We start from the raw sequence: 18,706 nt of genomic DNA, 5'->3' as shown, positions 1-18,706 counted from the left end.
ACGTCCTCCTCTCACCCACAACCTCAATTGAGTCCAGGGGACAGCCCAGGACAGAGCTATGCTCTTCTGGCCATCTTATTCAGTCTCCCCCTGTCCCGGTCAGTACTGCCCCCACCCCAGCAGACCACAGCGTAAAGGATGGCTGAGGCCACCACAGAGTCATAGAAGGTTCGGAGGAGAGCCCTGCACACAACGAAGGACCTCAGTCTCCTCAGCAGGTGGAGGCGACTCTGGCCCTTTTTGTACAGGGCGTGGGTGTGATCAGTCCAGTCCAGTTTGTTATTAAGGCGAACACCCAGGAATTTGTAGTTCTCCACTACCTCAATGTCCGTTCCCTGGATGTTCACCGGAGTGAAGATGGGTGCTGTCCTCCCGAAGCTCACAATCATCTCCTTCGTCTTGCTGGTGTTCAGCTGAAGCTGGTTGAACTCACACCAGCTGACAAAGTCCTTGTGACCGTCCTATATTCCAGATCGTTACCCTCCGAGACATATCCAACAATGGCCGTGTCGTCCGAGAACATCTGGATGTGGCAGTGAGCGGTGTCGTGGGTAAAGTCTGAAGTGAACAGGGTGAAAAGTAAAGGAGAGAGCACCGTACCCTGGGGGACACCTGTGCTGCAGCGCACCACGTCGGACTCACAGCAATGTAACCTCACATACTGCGGCCTGTCGGTAAGGAAGTCCGTTGTCCATGCAGCCAGGCGCTGGTCCACACCCGCCTTCTCCATCTTCACCCTAAGCAGTGACGGCTGGATGGTGTTGAAAGCGCTGGAGAAATCAAAGAACATGATCCTCCCAGTGCTCCCGATGTCCTCCAGGTGAAGCAGTGTTCTGTGCAGTAAATAAATCACTGCATCGTCCACCCCAACACCAGGCCGGTAAGCAAACTGCAGGGGATCCAGCTGCGCTCTCACTAGTGAACGCAGGTGACCCAGGATGATCCTGGAGTGTCGAAGGTTGGCAGAATGAGGTGCGGAGCGAGGTGAAGGGGCGGGGGGGAGGCAGAATCAAATCTGTTGAAGAACAGATTGAGTTCATCCACCCAGTCCTTGTCCCCATCAGCTGGTGTCCGATCAACCCCTTTACCATGGCCTGAGATGGACTGCAGACCCCTCCAGACGTTTCTGGCATTGTTAAGCCCCATTTGCTTCTCCAGCCTCCTCCCGTAGTTCTCCTTCCCCTGCCTGATTTTCAGCCGGAGTTCCTTCTGGACTCTACGCAGCTGCACCACATCCCCCGAACCAAAGGCTCTCCTCTTCTCATTGAGCAGAGCCTTTATCTCGGACGACACCCAGGGTTTGTTATTGGTAAAACACCGGACCAACTTGGAGGGCACAGTGGTCTCCACACAAAAATGTATGTAGTCCGTAACGCAGTGGGTCACGCTGTCAATGTCACTGCCATGGGGGCTACAGAGAGCTTCCCAGTCTGTACTCTCAAAGCAGTCTCTGAGCCTGGCAGTGGATTCCTCAGACCACAACATCACAGACCTCCTCTCAGGTGGATGCTGTTTCACCACCAGGGTGTAGTCTGCAACCAGATGGACAAGGTTGTGATCCGAGCGACCAAGTGGGGGGAGGGAGGATGAGGTGTATGCATCCGTGAAATATGCATCCTTGAAATTAGCATACAACAGGTCCAAAGTTCTATCGTTTCTGGTGGGGCAGTCAACACATTGCGAAAGGGTGGGGAGGGAAGAGGCCAGGGAAGCATGATTGAAGTACCTGGAGATGAGGAGGAGAGATTGGGGGTGCTGGGTTTGAAGCCTAGAAACTGTAGAGTGGATCCGGTTCGTAACGGTAGCAGCGACAGCTGAGGGAGGGATGTACACAGTTATAGCAATAACATGTGAAAATTCCCTCGGGAGGTAGTATGGTCGCATGCTAACCACCAACAGCTCCAAGTTACTGGAGCAGAGATGCTCCTTAACTTTGATACATTAGTGACTGAACCCTACCTTCTTCCATAAGTGGGTCTAAAATGACCCATATTAGAATGAATGCGTTTTATGCCATTTTTTGCCATTTTGCTTAAGAATAATCATATCATGCAGTATTATATTTACATTATTTACACAATAATGATTTAATGTTTGAAATATCTCTTTTTCACTTTTTAACATTTTTGAAGAAGAAAAATTACATGGAACAACAATAGAAAAACTGAACTGTGTGTGTGTGTGTGTGTGTGTGTGTGTGTGTGTGTGTGTGTGTGTGCGCACGCGCGTGCGTGTGTAGTGTGTGTGTGTGTGTTTTGTCTCATTTTCTCATCACTGCCTGCAGTTCAGGCAAACTTCCATCTTCTGGCTGTGATCATTGTACACAGGTACATTGCATTTCCCACACCTATTGCTGACCTTGCGGTCTTTTCTGCTTAGGCAGATCTGACACCTCTTCCTCTTTGGTTGGCCCAGGCTGCTACTTTCCTGTGGCTGGGTTGTGGGTTTTTTCACCCCACACCTTTCCATTTCTTCTGTAATCGGGGTTTGTAGCTGGGGGCAGCGTTCCAGCCAACTCCTCATGTGTGGTGTGACAAGCTCCTTTGACAGCTCTTTGAGGAAGAGCCGTCGTGCATTGGTGATGCTGTTGGGTTTACAACATTTATCTGAAATCAATCTCAGAGGCGGTAGGTCTTTTTGGCTTAGCGTTTTCTTCTGCGCAGAAGGACGCACCCCAGACACACAGCAAGTGTGGCTGAGATCCGCGCTCTTCTCGAGTTTAGCCGTGCCTTTTATTGAGAAAGAAACAATTGGGCAAGTGTACATGAACGGGCAGTTTCCCAGACAGGAAGGACATTCCATAGTTACATCTCATGACTTCAACTTAAATAAGACCTTTGTCTGCTTCAGCCATCCCATGACAATCTCATGATCTGTACATGTCTAGCTAACTATGGGGCTTATTGTATAGCGCGGCTCATGACTCCAGTCATTAGCCGGCCATATGCCCCCAAGTCATTATCACGAGACCAGACTGTCACATACTGCGGAGAATCTTGCACACAAAAGTAGATACATAGATTCCAATGATAAAAAGTATATTATTCCCAACAGATGCCACTCTTGAAATCTGGGTGTTGAGCTGTGAAAAAGGTGTAGGCATTCAGGGTGGCGATATCCATCATATCCATGTCCACAGCACCATGGACCACCTCTGTGTTTGGCGCTTGCAGGTGTATGTGCCAACCATCTGGTCAGTGGTGTCGACACCTCCTTTCGTCTTATTGTAAAATGTGATCCCTTCTGTTTTTTTCTTCGCGCTAGTTTCATCCACTACTTTGTCGTGGTGCATTGTGCTCAGGAGCACAACAGGTTTTCCTTTCTTCCTGACATAGCTGACCATGGTAAGATCGCCATTGAATCCAAACTCTGTGCTGTGAACCTCCCTGGACTTTGAAGGCTTCATCAGAGGAGGGATATCTGGCTTGTTCTGGCGTAGAGTCCCCACAATGGTGAGATCCTTATCCAAGAGATACTGCGCAAGAGGCACACTGGTGGTTCAGAAGTTGTCCATTGTTATGTTTCGACCTGTGTGTCTAAATTGACTACACAACTGCTGGACAATGGTTTCACCCAGATTCTTCTGAACTTCTTCTCCTGGTTGTCTCCACGTGTGACCTATGCCATCTATTGCAAAGGGGATGCGTTCATCACAAACCCATAAGCCACAGTTGATGAGGATCAAAGGCTCCCATTGGATTCCATAGAAAATGCTTGCGGGTCATTTTCGACCCACTTATGGAAACTTGAGGTAGTAATACAAAAACTACAATTTCTCAAAATACATAATAGGTAAGTTAAAAATGTCAATAGTATGATGTCAAAAACATGTTTTTTGAGGAATTGCTGGAATATGAAATAACAGTTTTTAATTACAAAGATCTTTAAAAAAAACAACCTCACCGGGTCATTTTTGACCCACTTATGTACCCTAGGGTTAACGCTGACGTGTCCGGGATGGCACCATCTATCGTTCACAAACACAGCGAGTCCCCCTCCTCTCCTCTTAACGCTCTCCGTAGCGCTCCTGTCAGCCCGCACCACTTGAAAACCGTCCAGGGAGAGGTGTGAGTCGGGCGAGAGATTGATCAGCCGTGTCTCCGTGAAGCACATGAGACATTCAATGATAATTTATTAATGTCAAACCATATTTTTAGTTTGGACAATTCAGTTGTAATGATCTCCAACAGTATTTAGTTAATTAGTTACGTTTATTCACACGCGCGCGCACGCGCACGCACGCGCGCGCGCACGCACGCACGCACGCACACACACACACACACACACACACACATCATGTATACAGCTTGCTGGACATATCATTTTAGGCATGTGAATAGGTCTCCTGAGGAAGCTAACTAAAGCTTATGGTAGGAGCCTTCTGTGTAGAATTAGTTGTTGGTGAGCTATCATTATAATAGACATACACATAGGACATTTACATACATGACATTTACATACATTTAACATGCTGCGTGTAACGCAACGGACATTTAACATAACCTAACATAACATGACACTAACATGACAACGTACACTTAACATAACATAACAACATAACAATATACATTTAACATACAGTTTGTGATCCCATAAAGTATAATTATGTGTAAGAGTTCAACAGTTCTCCAGGCTGTTAGGGCCCTGAACTCGCTACCCCCTTCTGCGTAGCGTGTGGCACTGTTGCGCTATTTTCGGGAATGTCTGCTGTACGCGCACTTGCTCCTTTTTTTCTGCTCCTCTTATTTATTTATTTATTGTTGTGTTATTTATTCATTATTTATTCAGCACGCTTTTGTTATACTTGTTTACTTGTTTGTCTGTTGTGAGCCATGTCACCGTGGGATAGGGGGGAACGAAATTTCGGTTTCTTTGTGTGTCTTTGGCATGTGGAGAAATTGACAATAAAGCTGACTTTGACTTTGACTTTTTGACTTTGACTTTAGTTGATGTTTGAATATGGAGACAGCTTGTGATATTTTGAGGCTGTCGTTCAGCTCATTCCAAATCTATGGTCCCCGGCACACCACACTCATACTGGTTTTCATTAATTTGCGTTTTATTACCTAGAATGAGGTGTTTGTGTCTAGTATTGTGGGTGTGCTGGGGAACACAGATGGGAATGAGCTGTTTTAATCTGTGGTTTGGGTCTGAGATGACCTGATATATTACACAAGCGTTGTGATAGTAATTCAAATTGTTGAGTCGAAGGATACGATAACAGGCAAACAGGTGACTGGTGGGTGAGTTTGGTTTTGTCCAGGAGATGGCGCGAATAACCTTTTTCTGTAGTATTTCCAGTTTCTTGATATGGCTGGGATAGGTGTTGCACCAAATAATATTACAATAGTTAAGATGTGGTTGAAATAAAGTTTTATATAAAGTGAGAAGGGATGAGCATGGCACCAGGTGCCGCAGCTTAAAGAAAAGACCAACATATTTTGACAGTTTATGAGCTAGGTAGTCTATGTGATTTTTGAAATTTAAACAGTCATCTATGTGGACCCCAAGGAATTTGGTAGAGTGGACCCTTTTAATCTCTTCACCATCTATTTTTATTTTAGTGATAGGGTTTTCCATTTTTAATTGTTTTTTGTTAGAGTGGAATAGCATATAATTGGTTTTCCCAATGTTGAGGGAAAGTTTGTTTATTTTAAGCCAAGAGTTCACCCTCTGTAGTTCCTTGTTGAGAAGGTCGTGAACTTCAAAAATATTAGTGTGTGATATAAACAGGTTGGTGTCATCTGCAAAAAATATTTTATGGAGAGTTTTAGAGGAATTAACCAAGTCGTTTATATAGATGATGAAGAGCAACGGGCCAAGAATAGAGCCTTGTGAGACCCAACACTTGATGCATTTCTGTGGTAACTTAGTGTTGTTAATGCTGACATATTGTTGTCTCTGAGTAAGATAACTTTTGAATCAGTTAAGAGCTAAGCCACGGATCCCCTAATGATTCAATTTATCTAGGAGTATGTTCTGATCAATGGTGTCAAAGGCCTTTGATAGGTCCAGAAATACACCAATACCATAGTCCCCTTGTTCTAAGGTGTTGTTAACTTTTTCAAGTAGATCCAGGATAGCCATACAGGTGGTGTGTTTCTTCCTGAAACCCTATTGGGATGATGTTAATGTTTAGTTTGTTGAGGTAATTGATTAATCTATTGTAGACGATTCTCTCCAATATTTTGGAGAGGTTCGGTAGTATAGCTATGGGCCGGTAATTGATCTTAGCATTTTTGTCACCAGATTTGTATATAGGGATGATTTTTGCAATTTTTGTCCTTTCGGGAACAATGCCTGTGGATAGGGAGAGGTTGAGACAGTGGGCAAGTGGGTCAGCAATTACATTTGCTATAGATTTTAAAATTCTGCTGTTAATTTCATCCTCACCAGCTGAGTTGGAGGTCTTCATGGACTTTATGATGTTGAGAATTTCATTTTTGTCTGTTGGTTTCAGGAAGAAAGAGGTTGGGTAAATACCCGTCAGGTAATGTTGATACGAAGCTCCCTGTAGTTGGCTGATCTTACTTGATAAATTCTCACCTATGGATACAAAGTAGTCATTGAATTCATTAGCGAGGTCAATGGTGCTGTTAGTAAAGGAGTCGGGGAGTGTAGTTTGTTTATGGCGTCTGTTTAGGACATTGTTTAATATGTGCCAAGATTTTTTTGAGTCACCCTGCGCATCTTGCAGGAGTTTGCTATAATGGTTGGCTTTACTTATCCTTAATAAATGTGTAAGTTTATTTTTGTAGGCAGTATATTTATGTTTATTTTCAATTGTTGTCTGTCTTAAATATCTTTTGTATAATTTATTTTTGTGCTTAATGGAATTAGAGAGCCCTCGGGTTACCCAGGGTTTAGTTTCCCTCTTGCCGCATGTGACAGTCTTGACAGGGATGGTATTTAATATTGCATCACTGATTGCCAGGACCAGGCTGTCATATGCTGTGTTTGGATCATTGCACAGATAAACATTGTCCCAGTCTTTGGCCTGGATGTCGGTGTGTAATTGCTGTCGTGTGCTCTTGTTTATGACTCTAGTTTGCACTATATGTTGTAATGTAGGACACTTGAGTGCAAGATTAAAAAACATTACTATAGGGAGGTGGTCAGAGATATCAGAGAAGAGCACACCAGAGTCAAATTTGTTATTTTAAATGTTTGTGATGATGTTGTCAATGATAGTTCTGGAGGAGTGGGTTACTCGTGTGGATAATGTAATGGTAGGGAAAAAGGCTGATGAAATCCAATTAGACATTTTAGGCATTTTAACTGCTCAGGGATGTAGTTCATACAAATTACATTATCACTGATGTCCATACATTGGTTCACATTATCTCCTTCAAAATATTCCCTGATTGTTTATAATGTTTGTAAATGTTCGAAGTATAGAAGAGAAAAAAAAGGGGGGTAATCCCTCCGCCATGGTGCAAAGAAAATAACACAGTTCAGTTCATGTCAATTGAAGTCTGGTTTGCACTCATGGAAAATTAAAGGAACTGCAGACCAGAGCATACAGAGCAGCTGATGCTAACAAGTTAGTCAGTTGTCTCATTTAGAAGAGGTAGCGTAACATTGACTTGTCATTATTTAGAGACTGTTTTTATGTACTTTTCCGCCTCATTGACTGAAATTAGGTGTAGCCTACCTCCCTCATTGGTTTTGATGGTGAGTCTCGCCGGGAAGAGCAGAGCAGGCTTTAGACCCAGTTTGTACAGCGCCGACATCACTTTGCTGCAGACTTTGCGTTTATTATGTTATTTGTTTATTATTTATTCGTCGCTCTTATTTATTCATTGTCTGTGCCTTCTTGTTTTTCACTTTTTGTGTTGTTTACTTGTATGTATGTATATTGTGTACTCTGTCTTGTCACCGTGGGATAGTGGGAAACGTAATTTCGATCTCTTTGTATGTCTTGGCATGTGAAGAAATTGACAATAAAGCAGACTTTGATAGATGACAATCGGATGGTGTTGATACCGGAGCTTCCCTCTTTTGATCCGAGCAGCCCTGATTATCTTGTCTTTAGTTTGGAAGTGATGTAGTCGGATCAACACTGGTCTGGGCGGCTCACCTGGCGGCGGTTTGGGTCTCTGGGCTCGGTGGCAGCGGTCGCATTCCGGGGGGGCATCCAGAATCTCACCGAAGAGCTCTTTCAGCAGCTTGGGGAAGAAGAGTGGGTCTGAGATCTCCACTGATTCCAGCAAGCCCACGATTTTAACATTGTTCCGTCTGCTGAAAGCCTCCATTGATATGGATTTTGTTACAAGCTTGGTGTTGGTCTCGACTTGCTTAGCACAGGTCTTGGTTAGCTTAGCACAGGTGGCTTCCAGTGCTTGTAGCCAAGTGTCCTGGACGTTTGCGTTCTCCTCCAGGTCTTTGATCTTTGTCGAGTGGTTATCTGCTATGGCGTGGAGGCGATCCAGTTTGTTTTCGATCTTTTCCATGGAAGCCCGAAACTCGGCGGTGATAGCTAGCCGGTTTTCCTCCAGAAGGCTGGCTAGAGGCTAGCGTTAAGGTGCCGGTAGCCTCGCCAGGTAGTTGCAGATCTTCAACTTTGGTTTTCGGCTTTGGAGGCATGTTGATGTTCAGCCTTCCGGCAAAGTTGTCCGTATAACCGCCTTGTGATTTGTGGTTTTTTAGGTGAGCTCTGGAGTCATATAGTTGTTTAAAAGTTTGTAGGTAAGTTAGCGGGAGTGAGGTGATAGCGTGCACCTCCTACATGTTCACCCGGAAGTCCGCCAGCTCAAACATGTTGGTCACATTGTGAGTCCCAGTATCTTTACTGAATTATTTACGGAGTTATTTCCAGAACAGAAGATGTTGGTGTCGTCCGCAATAATAATACATTTAAAGATAGTTGACACCTTACAAATATCATTTATGTACAGAATAAATATGTGGCCCAACATTGGTCGTAAGGATGTGAGAACAGGTTCTGTGTAGTGTACATGGGTGAGTCTTTGGGTATGTGAATGTGATTCGTGTGTGTGTGATTATTGTATGAAGCGTGTGTGGGGTGTGTGTTTGTGTTTGTGTGTGGGGTGTGTGGGGTGTGTGTGGTTCTGCAACAGACAGAAATACAGCACGTACAGTATCTCACAAAAGTGAGTACACCCCTCTCATTTCTGCAATGTTTTAATTATATCTTGTCATGGGACAACACTGAAGAAATGACACTTTGAGACAATGTTAAGTAGTCACTGTCGAGCTTGGATAGCAAAGTTAATGTATTGTTACTTCAAAGTAACTCAAAACGCAACAGTGAATGTGTAAAATGCTGGCAAGGAAAGTGAGTACACTCCATCTGGAAATGTCCAAATTTGACCCAAATGTCAATATTGAGCAAGATGGCGGCGCGTGCACACGCAGCGGCCACTCTCTGTCCCGTTCGGTGTTTTGTGAGTGTTTACTGAGTGTTTGTCCGGCAGTTTTTGTGTATGTTCGTCTCGTGTGATACGTCGTGCTACTAGTGCGGCGGGCATGTTCTGCTCAACATCGGCGGAAGTGGGTTTTATGGCGTTCTGGACTTTGGTGCGGAGAGATTAAAGTGCTCGGACTGCTTCGTCATGGAGCGACGCCGGACTGGCCTGCTCTTCCTCCCCCGGTTGGACTGCGTCGTGAGCTCGGACTGCTCCGTCCTGGAGCATTGTTGGGATGCGTCGGCAGCGGGTCTGCGAGGCAGCGGAAGAGGAGCCAGCGCGGAGACATCGGGCCAGGCTTGCGGCCACCCCACCTCGCCCAGCCGTGCCTTCCATTCTACTGGCGTACGTTCGTTCGCGGGACGACAAGATGGGTTGCGTTCGCCTGGTAAGATCCACGAACCGGACAGTGCTTGCCTGCTGTGTGCTCGTGTTCACAGTGGCCTGGTTGACTGTCATCTTTCCGGACTCTGCTGTGGATCGGGAGAGGCTAGCGTGCTATCACTCTTATTGTTCATCTTCTTGTTTTATTTTTCCTGTGTTGTTTACTTGTATGTGCGTTGTGAACTCTGTCTTGTTACCCTGGGATAGTGAGAAACGTAATTTCGATCGCTTTGTGTGTCTTGACATGCGGAGCTATTGACAATAAAGGAGACTTTGACTTTGACTTTGATATTTTGTGTGGCCACCATTTCTTTCCAGCACCGCCGGAACCCTTTTAGGCATGGAGTTTACCAGAGCTTCACAGGTCGCCGCTGGAATCCTCTTCCACTCTTCCATGATTTCATCACGGAGCTGGTGGATGTTGGAGACCTGGAACTCAATGCCTAAAAGGGTTACTGCGGTGCTGGAAAATAATCGTGGCCACACAAAATATTGACATTTGGGTCCAATTTTGACATTTTCAGTTGGGGTGGACTCACTTTTGTTGCCAGCATTTTACACATTCAGTGTTATATTTTGAGTTACCGTAATTTCCGGTGTATAAGCCGCGACTTTTTTCCAAAATTTTGAACCCTGCGGCTTATAGTCAGGTGCGGCATATACGATTTTTTTCGTGATTTTTGTGATGACTTGATCACTTTTACTCTTAACACTATTATATACAGTAAAAGCTACAAAACAAACTGACAAATAACTCGTTTTCAAATCAGACGAGTAAAAACTGGTCAAATATTTTAAAAATAAAAGAGATTATTAAAAGTGAAGACAATTTGCAATTCTAGTAATGACACACGAATTTGATGCACAATTTGTCTTTGCGGGCCACATAGAATGATGTGGCGGGCCGTATCTGGCCCCCGGGCCTTGAGTTTGACACCTGTGCTCTAAACCCTTTCTCTTACTCTGCCATGTGACTCAGAGATTGCACAAAGCAGTGGCGCTGTTCTTCTGACATTTTACTCACCAAAACCAAGTTGTAATGCATCTGAACTTTTAATGCATTTTATTCAGAAGGTTACTTTGAACCCTGTGGCTTAAAGGGCGGCGCGGCGTACTTATGGATTTTTACGGCCTCCGGCCTCCAGGGGGCGCTCGAGCAGGAAGCAAGAGCGAGACAGGCGAAGAAGAGATAATGCGCCGAAGAAGACGTGCTAGTTTGTATTTACAACATTTCGCGCATCACGCAGAATGCGATCAAGACGGACATTACTGAAAGGAAGCTTTTATACACAAACCGTCATTATGGGGGACAAAAGAAATGCATATGATGCCGCTTTTAAGCTAAAGGCAGTCGATGTTGATGACATTGTGTTGGGTTTAATCAAACCCTATTAGTGCTGTGTTACTTCCGTGTTGCTGCGGTATTACTGCCGCGTTACAGGCAGTGTTTGGAAATAAATGTTAAGGTATGTTATTAAAGCTTTCTGTGTCCAGTATTTCTTTGTTAATAACTCGCGTGCACACTTCCGTGTTGCTGCGGTACTACTGCTACGTCACAGGCAATGTCTAAAAAGACATGTATGTTATTGAAACTTTTTCTGTGTACTGTCTTTCGTTGTAAAAAACGTGTGTGCACGTGCGGCTTCTAGTCCGGAGCGGCTTATGTAAGAATTTTTTTTTTAAAATTCTCGAATTTTAGCTGGTGCGGCTTATACACCGGTGCGGCTTATACACCGGAAATTACAGTACTTTGAAGTAACAATACATTTACTTTGCTATACAAGCTCTACAGTGACTACTTAACATTGTCTCAAAGTGTCATTTCTTCAGTGTTGTCACTGTGGTGTACTCACTTTTGTGAGATACTGTAAGTCAATGCTCAACTTCTGACGTCACACAACACGACGGCACACATTACATTATTAACTGCGCGTAACGGTTCCGCTAGACTACAAACCGGATTCCGTTGAAGTTGGGAAATTGTGTAAAATGTAAATAAAAAACAAAATACAGTGATTTGAAAATCCTTTTCAACCTATATTCTATTGAATACACTACAAAGACAACGTATTTAGTGCTCAACCTCATAAACTTTATTTTGTGACCGGCTCTCCGTTTAAAGGGTAAAATTCTGTACTTTAGCCCCTCTGCAGTAACACAGCCTGTAGGGGAGACGAGAATTGATTTAAGCCGGTACGGAAAGAAGATTCGTTCCGAGTCTAACCGCTGTTCAGGTAACTAATCTATTGTTAGATTAATTCCGTCATTTCCGGACGCCAGTCCCGCTGAAATCAAAGAAACCCGAAGGTTGAGGAACTACTTTGTCGAGACCCAGGATCTCCTCGATCGCAGCCGTTTCAGCGGCTCTCCTTTCCTATTAAGATTGTTGCTTTTGTTATCCGCTCGGAATAGTTTAGCTGTCTTTGTTAAGACCGCAGGAACTTGTTTATTTTCACTAGCGTACACTCACACTAGCTGAGCTTAAGTTCGAACCAGATTCTGACACTCCCTGATGTCAAGGATTAAAGCTGTCTTCATTTAAAAAAGAACTGAACGGTTTAAAGTATGACTATGATAGAGAAACAAAAGAGATTTAAAGCATAAAAGATCAAAATAATCATTACTCGAAATTACATTATTATAAAGTAGAAATTTAATGAATAAGCAAGAAAGAGAATTACAAGTTTCAATTGTTCGAACAACTAACAATAATTTCCACTCACCATTCTCAATAGAACAAAAATTATTCAGTCTCAAAGTTCTCTCGTTTGAAAACTAAAAAATATAGTAAAAAAGGGTAAGAGGCTCGCGGTCTAAAATGCTGTTTGGTGGAAAAGTCGAGTCTCTCCTGCACGAGGTTTGCATCTCCTAGCCTGTCTTTGAGCTTAAAATTAGACTAAGTCCAATTTGAAGATAGTATAAATTCATCTTAATGAACCTTGGGTTAATCTCAGAAAGAATGAAATCTATCTTTGTCTAATCGGCGTTCTCGACCCATGGCAGTAGCCGCAGGGGCCATACCCCCAGCAGGGAAAGCCCGCCGGGTGAGAGAGAGCGATGCTCTTTGTCCGAACGAACCTTTTATACCAGTCCAATTTGTGGGTACTATACCTGCTTGGTCACATTGGCCTCAGATGACCCAAATGCTTCCAGAATAGACGGCACCTGCATCTGCATCTTGGCCGGTCTCAACCGGATTCAACCAGATGGGGTGAGCATGTTCTCACGGAAGTAACCGTTTTCTCAGGGATGCTTCATCCTGTTTCCCACTCCCAAATCTTGTCAACTGTCCATCAACGTGACATTTGCAAATGTTTTTTCTCTGACTTGTGTTCCATCAAACAGCATTTTGTTTAGGCTTCAACTGGATGAACGTGACCGAGGTCACGCTCATATGTGGGATCTCAGTCTTCCACCACTTAGTATCACCATTAACCCTTTCCGCCTCCTTGTCTTCGCTCACATTTATACATTCATGTGTAAATGGAACATCAGTATTACATACATGTTTGATACTGATCAAACATCGTGACAATAATAGCACATACTTTCACAATAGTCAATTTAACACATAATCATAACTTTGATCGTGGATTCTCTTAGTTAGCAGGTTAAAACACTCAAGCATCTTCAAAACGTATTTTGACAAGCTGGTGACCTCTAGGTCAAGCTCAAGCGTGGGATTGCAGTCTTCCACCCACGGACGGTATCACTGTCAGCCCCTTGTCCTTACTCAACTCTTAATACATTCATGTGTAAATGAAACATCAGTGCTATGATGCTGCTCAAGTTGCTACTAACTATACAGTATTGCAAAGCAGAATAAAATAATGTACTATATTGCAGCTTACTCTAACTGTGATTAACATGTCTCATTCTCATTAGCTAACGATGAGCATGGGCTTCCCTAGTTAGCAAATTAAAATATTCAAGCAGTTTCAAAATATATTATAGCAAAACAAAATAATATAACATACTCCAAAATTGTGTGTTGCTGTGCCTCAGAACAGGTCTTCATCTAATTGATGACTTTTTAAACTATTAATTTACTATGTTAGGTCAATCTGACTTTGGCACCATCTTCTGGTGAAATTTGGAATGGGAATGGAGGTTTACTGGTTCAACCAACAAATTCCCCTTTACCAATTTAACAATAGTTAATTTTGAAGAACTAACTTTTAAGTAACCCCTATCAGGCCCCCTTCTTCAGGTCTTCCACGTCAAGCTTTGAAATTTGGAATTTCATCTTAGCCAATTCGTCTGGGCCAAATCCAAAACACACTCACGCACCATCTTTTACTCTCCTATCCACCATGTAACTCGACACACTCAATAAATGTTTTGGAAGAGAGGAGACTAATTCTCTTAGCTTCTCATGTGGAATTATTTCCCATTCTTGCTTGATGAACCGCTTCAGTTGTTCAACAGTCCGGGGTCTTCCCTGTCGTATTTTACGCTTCATAACTCGCCACACATTTTCAATGGGAGACAGGTCTGGACTGAGAGCGGGCCAGGGGAGAACCTGGACTCTTTTACTTCGAAGCCACGCTGTTGTAACACGTGCAGAATGTGGCTTGGCATTACAGTGGAGCCTCGGTTTTTGAACGTCCCGGTTCTCGAACGAATCGGTATTCGAACAAAAAATTCTAGATTTTTTTGCTTCGGATGTCAGATGAAATTCGGTTGTCGAACCTCGCGAGATGAGCCGAGAGGACCCCCATGCCAACTGACTCAGTTCGTTATTACGTTCTCGTTACTCTGAGGATTGCATCAACTCTAATCATGCCTCCATAGGAAGCAAGTGGGAGCAGTACAGCCAACCTAAAACACAAAGACGCTCCTAAAGCAATGCGACAGTGAGCGCCTGGCGCGCTGCGGTTGTGCGATCGGACCACATTAAGCTCCATGCGCACTGAGGTCCACTTAAATTTTGGAAAGTCCATTAGGACTTTAAAAATCTTTTCTAAATTTTAGCGACCACTCTGTCACAATAATGCGACCAGCGCGGTGCAGTTGCGCGGTCGGCGCCGCGCTACGGTTGCGCGTTCGGCGGTGCGCTGCAGTTGCCCGATCGGACAAAATTAAGCTCCCTGCGCACCGATGTCCACTTAAATTTTGGAAAGTACATCAGGACTTTAAAAATATCTTCTAAATGTTCAGCGACGGCTCTGTCACAATAATGCGACCAGCGCGGTGCAGTCGTGTGGTCGGCGACGCGCTACGGTTGGGCATTCAGCGGTGCTGCTGAAATAAGCAGTGGCGTCCATGAAAAAGTCGTCGCTTGGATGGCAGCATATATTGCTCCAAAATCTGTATGTACGTTTCAGTATTTATGTTGCCTTCACAGAAATGTAAGTCACCCATGCCATGGGAACTAATGCACCCCCATACCATCACAAATGCTGGCTTTTGAACTTTGCGTTGATAACAGTCCGGATGGTCCACTTCCTCTTTGGTCCGGAGGACACGACGTCCAGTGTTTCCAAAAACAATTTGAAAAGTGGACTTATCAGACCACAAAACACTTTTCCATTGTGCATCAGTCCATTTTACATTCTGGATGTTGTTCACAAACGGCTTTTGCTTTTTATGTTAGAAATTTAACCCACACTTACTGATGTAGTGACAAACTATATTTACCGTATTTTTCGGACTAAAAGTCGCTCCGGAATATAGGTCGCATTAGCCATAAAATACACAATAACGTGAAAAATAACATAAGTCGCTCCGGAGTATAAATCGCATTTTGGGGGAAATTTATTTGACAAAATCCAACACCAAGAACAGACATGAACGAGCAACAACAGGTTAAATGATAGGTATGCCAATGTGACAAACACAAACGAAGAGCTGAGAACGGGCCTGACGTAACATTTAGAGTTATTCAAATACCTATTACATAAATAACATGTTTATAAAACTATCTGTGTCACTCCAATTCATTAAATCCATCGATCGTCCTTTATGTCAACAATGCCGGCCGGGTGCGCGCCGCTGACGGTGGTTGCACTTCAAAATATTCCACAGGCCCATATAACGATATATAAATTATATATCACACAACTATTATATAAGCAATAATATTATCAAACCATCTGTGTCACTCCAAATCATTAAATCCATCGATAGTCCTTTATGTCAACAATGCCGGACGGGTGCGCGCCGCAGACAGCGCTTGCTATCAAATAACTATAATATTATCAATCCATCTGTGTCACTCCAAATCATTAAATCCATCGATCAAATTCCTCGTCCTATGTCAACAACGCCGCGCGTGCGCCCTGACGTCAGCCTCGTCGTTATTCCACAGATCCAGTATATAACTATATTGTAGCGTTAACAAAGTACAACGAAAGACGTGGGTTTGGTAAATGTCTCTTTATTTAACAAAACAACAGTTCAACGAGCCAACAACTACTAAACTGTAACGATAAAAACATATACAAGTTGCTACACGAAATAGAATATATCAAATAACTATAACATAAATAGTTCACCGCCACACGGCCCCAAGCACCGGCGTCGATTTCCAGGCGTGTGGCGGCGTGGACTTCCAGCCCCGGAGGTGGCACTTCCAGCCACGGAGGTGGAAGAGAGCTCCATAGAATAGGACCGGGCATGCGTAAAAGCCATGTCCGAGCCCCATTCACCGTCCCCGGATGGCCAGCCGGCCGAGCGCCGGCCGAGCGCCGGCCCCCGACTTCCATCCACGGAGGTGAAAGAGAGCTCCGTAGAGTAGGACCGGGCGTGCGTAAAAGCCATGTCCGAGCCCCATCCACTGTCCCTGGACAGCCACCCGGCCGAGCGCCGGTCCCTAACTTCCATCCACGGAAGTGAAAGAGAGCTCCATAGAATAGGACCGGGCGTGCGTAAAAGCCATAATAGTTTTTCAAACCTTCTGTGTCACTCTGTTAGAGATTTGCTCACTCCAACTTATTTTGCAAGAACCACACGGGAGACAAGTAAGTCCTTTTAGACACCTGCAGGTAGAGAGTCCATTCGTTGCTGTGCGTGCAGCGATGTTCGAATGGAGGTCTGAACTCTCCTTCCTGCAAGAGGATATTTATTAAGAGAAACAGAGTGGGGGTATGATTGGGCTGAATAGAAAGCCCTTGTCCTCTAGTCTATACATCTCAGGGGATGTTTTACGACCTTGTGATAAGGAGGACAAGGTAAGGTATTTATTACCTGTTGCATTCCAACATAATCCTATGATAAAGATAACCTGGAAAACCCTAACACACTCCAAATCATTAAATCCTTCAAACTCTTCGTCCTCCGTGTCACTTACAAACAAAGGCGCTAATGATGCCGGTAGTACGTGGGGCCCTTCGTCATCTTAGTCATACCGTGATCGAATCTTTGTCCTTTATGTAAACAACCGCCGCGCCGCTGACGTCACTTGAAATTCAAATTACAGTAATCCCTTGCTACATCGCGGTTCGTTTATCACGGTTTCACTTTTATTTTGGGGGGGGGAATTTTGAAAATTTAATATAAGTCGCTCCTTAGTATAAGTCGCCCCACCCACCCAAACTATGAAAAAAAATGTGACTTATAGTCCGAAAAATACGGTACGGACAGTGGTTTTCTGAAGTTTTCCTGAACCCATTTGGTGATATCCTTTACACACGTCGGTTTTTACGACAGTGCCGTCTGAGGGATCGAAGGTCACGGTCATTCAGTCTTGGTTTCCGGCCGTGGCGCAATGATTTCACCAGATTCTCTGAACCTTTTGATGATATTATAGACTGTAGATCAGTGGTTCTTAACCTGGGTTCGATCGAACCCTAGGGGTTCGGTGAGTCGGCTTCAGGGGTTCGGCAGAGCTGGTATGTCATTCCCACCCCGCTATACTAAATAACTATAAATGAAATAACTCTCGCCAACACACCAAACATAAGTCATTGAGACAACAAAATTTGCTGGCGACCGTTAGTCGCCGTGCCGCTGCGTAACGGCTACTCGTACGATGCGAGGCAAACTTAAAGGAGCGTGCCAAAGCTATCAATCAAACGGCAAACACACGAAACAAAGCACGATCAGACAAACGGCACAACAGTAGACAGTACTAACAATGAAATGTATATACTCACTTTGTGTCAAAGATGCATACGATCACAGCAACATATTCAGTCGATACCAGCAACCTTTAACTTACCGCTGCCCATAAGTGAATGGGCATCATGTCCAGACCTGAATGTAAGACGACCCCCACTTTTTCAGTCTTATTTCAATGCAAAAAGCATCGTCTTATATTCGGGCCAATACGGTACTTTGAGTCAGGCTACAATTGCGGGCGCCATTACAAGAATGATGCAATAAAAACATTACAATACACATTACAATAACCAATATTGATGGATTAGTCGTGCGGTAAAATGAGGTTCCACTGTTCGATTCCCGCTCTGCCTGAGTTATGTAAGTCGCTCCTGATTATAAGTCGCACCCCCGACCAAACTATGAAAAAAACTGCGATTTATAGTCCAGAAAATACGGTCTTTGAAAAGAGCTAATTTCGACATATATCAAAGTCAAAGTCAGCTTTATTGTCAATTTCTCCACATGCCAAAGACACACAAAGAAACCGAAATTTCGTTCCCCGCTATCCCACGGTGACAAGACATGGCCCACAATAGACAATCAAGTAAACAAGTAAACAACAGCGTGCTGAATAAATAATGAATAAATAACAACAAATAAATAAGAGGAGCAAAAAGGAGCAAGTGAGCGTACAGCAGACATTCCAGAAAATAGCGCAACAGTGTCACACGCTACGCAGAAGGGGGTAGCGAGTTCAGGGTCCTAACAGCCTGGAGAAAGAAGCTGTTGGCGAGTCTGGTGTATATAATCAACAGGCTGAGGCCTCTGTCAGACCCTAGTTCCAAATCAAT

General features: G+C 44.0%; 1 protein-coding gene across 4 annotated transcripts in view; it reads left to right on the top strand.

Moving 5' to 3' along the window:
• LOC137840388 (kelch-like protein 25) overlaps positions 1-18,706 on the top strand; it is a 197,326-nt gene that overhangs the window by 11,526 nt on the left and 167,094 nt on the right. The window lies entirely within an intron of this gene.

The sequence above is a fragment of the Syngnathus scovelli genome, chromosome 6 (assembly GCF_024217435.2).
Source record: "Syngnathus scovelli strain Florida chromosome 6, RoL_Ssco_1.2, whole genome shotgun sequence".
Taxonomy (NCBI): Eukaryota; Metazoa; Chordata; class Actinopteri; order Syngnathiformes; family Syngnathidae; genus Syngnathus; species Syngnathus scovelli.
The sequence above is the reverse complement of the archived record's forward strand: the minus strand, read 5'-3'. Positions and strand labels throughout refer to the sequence as shown.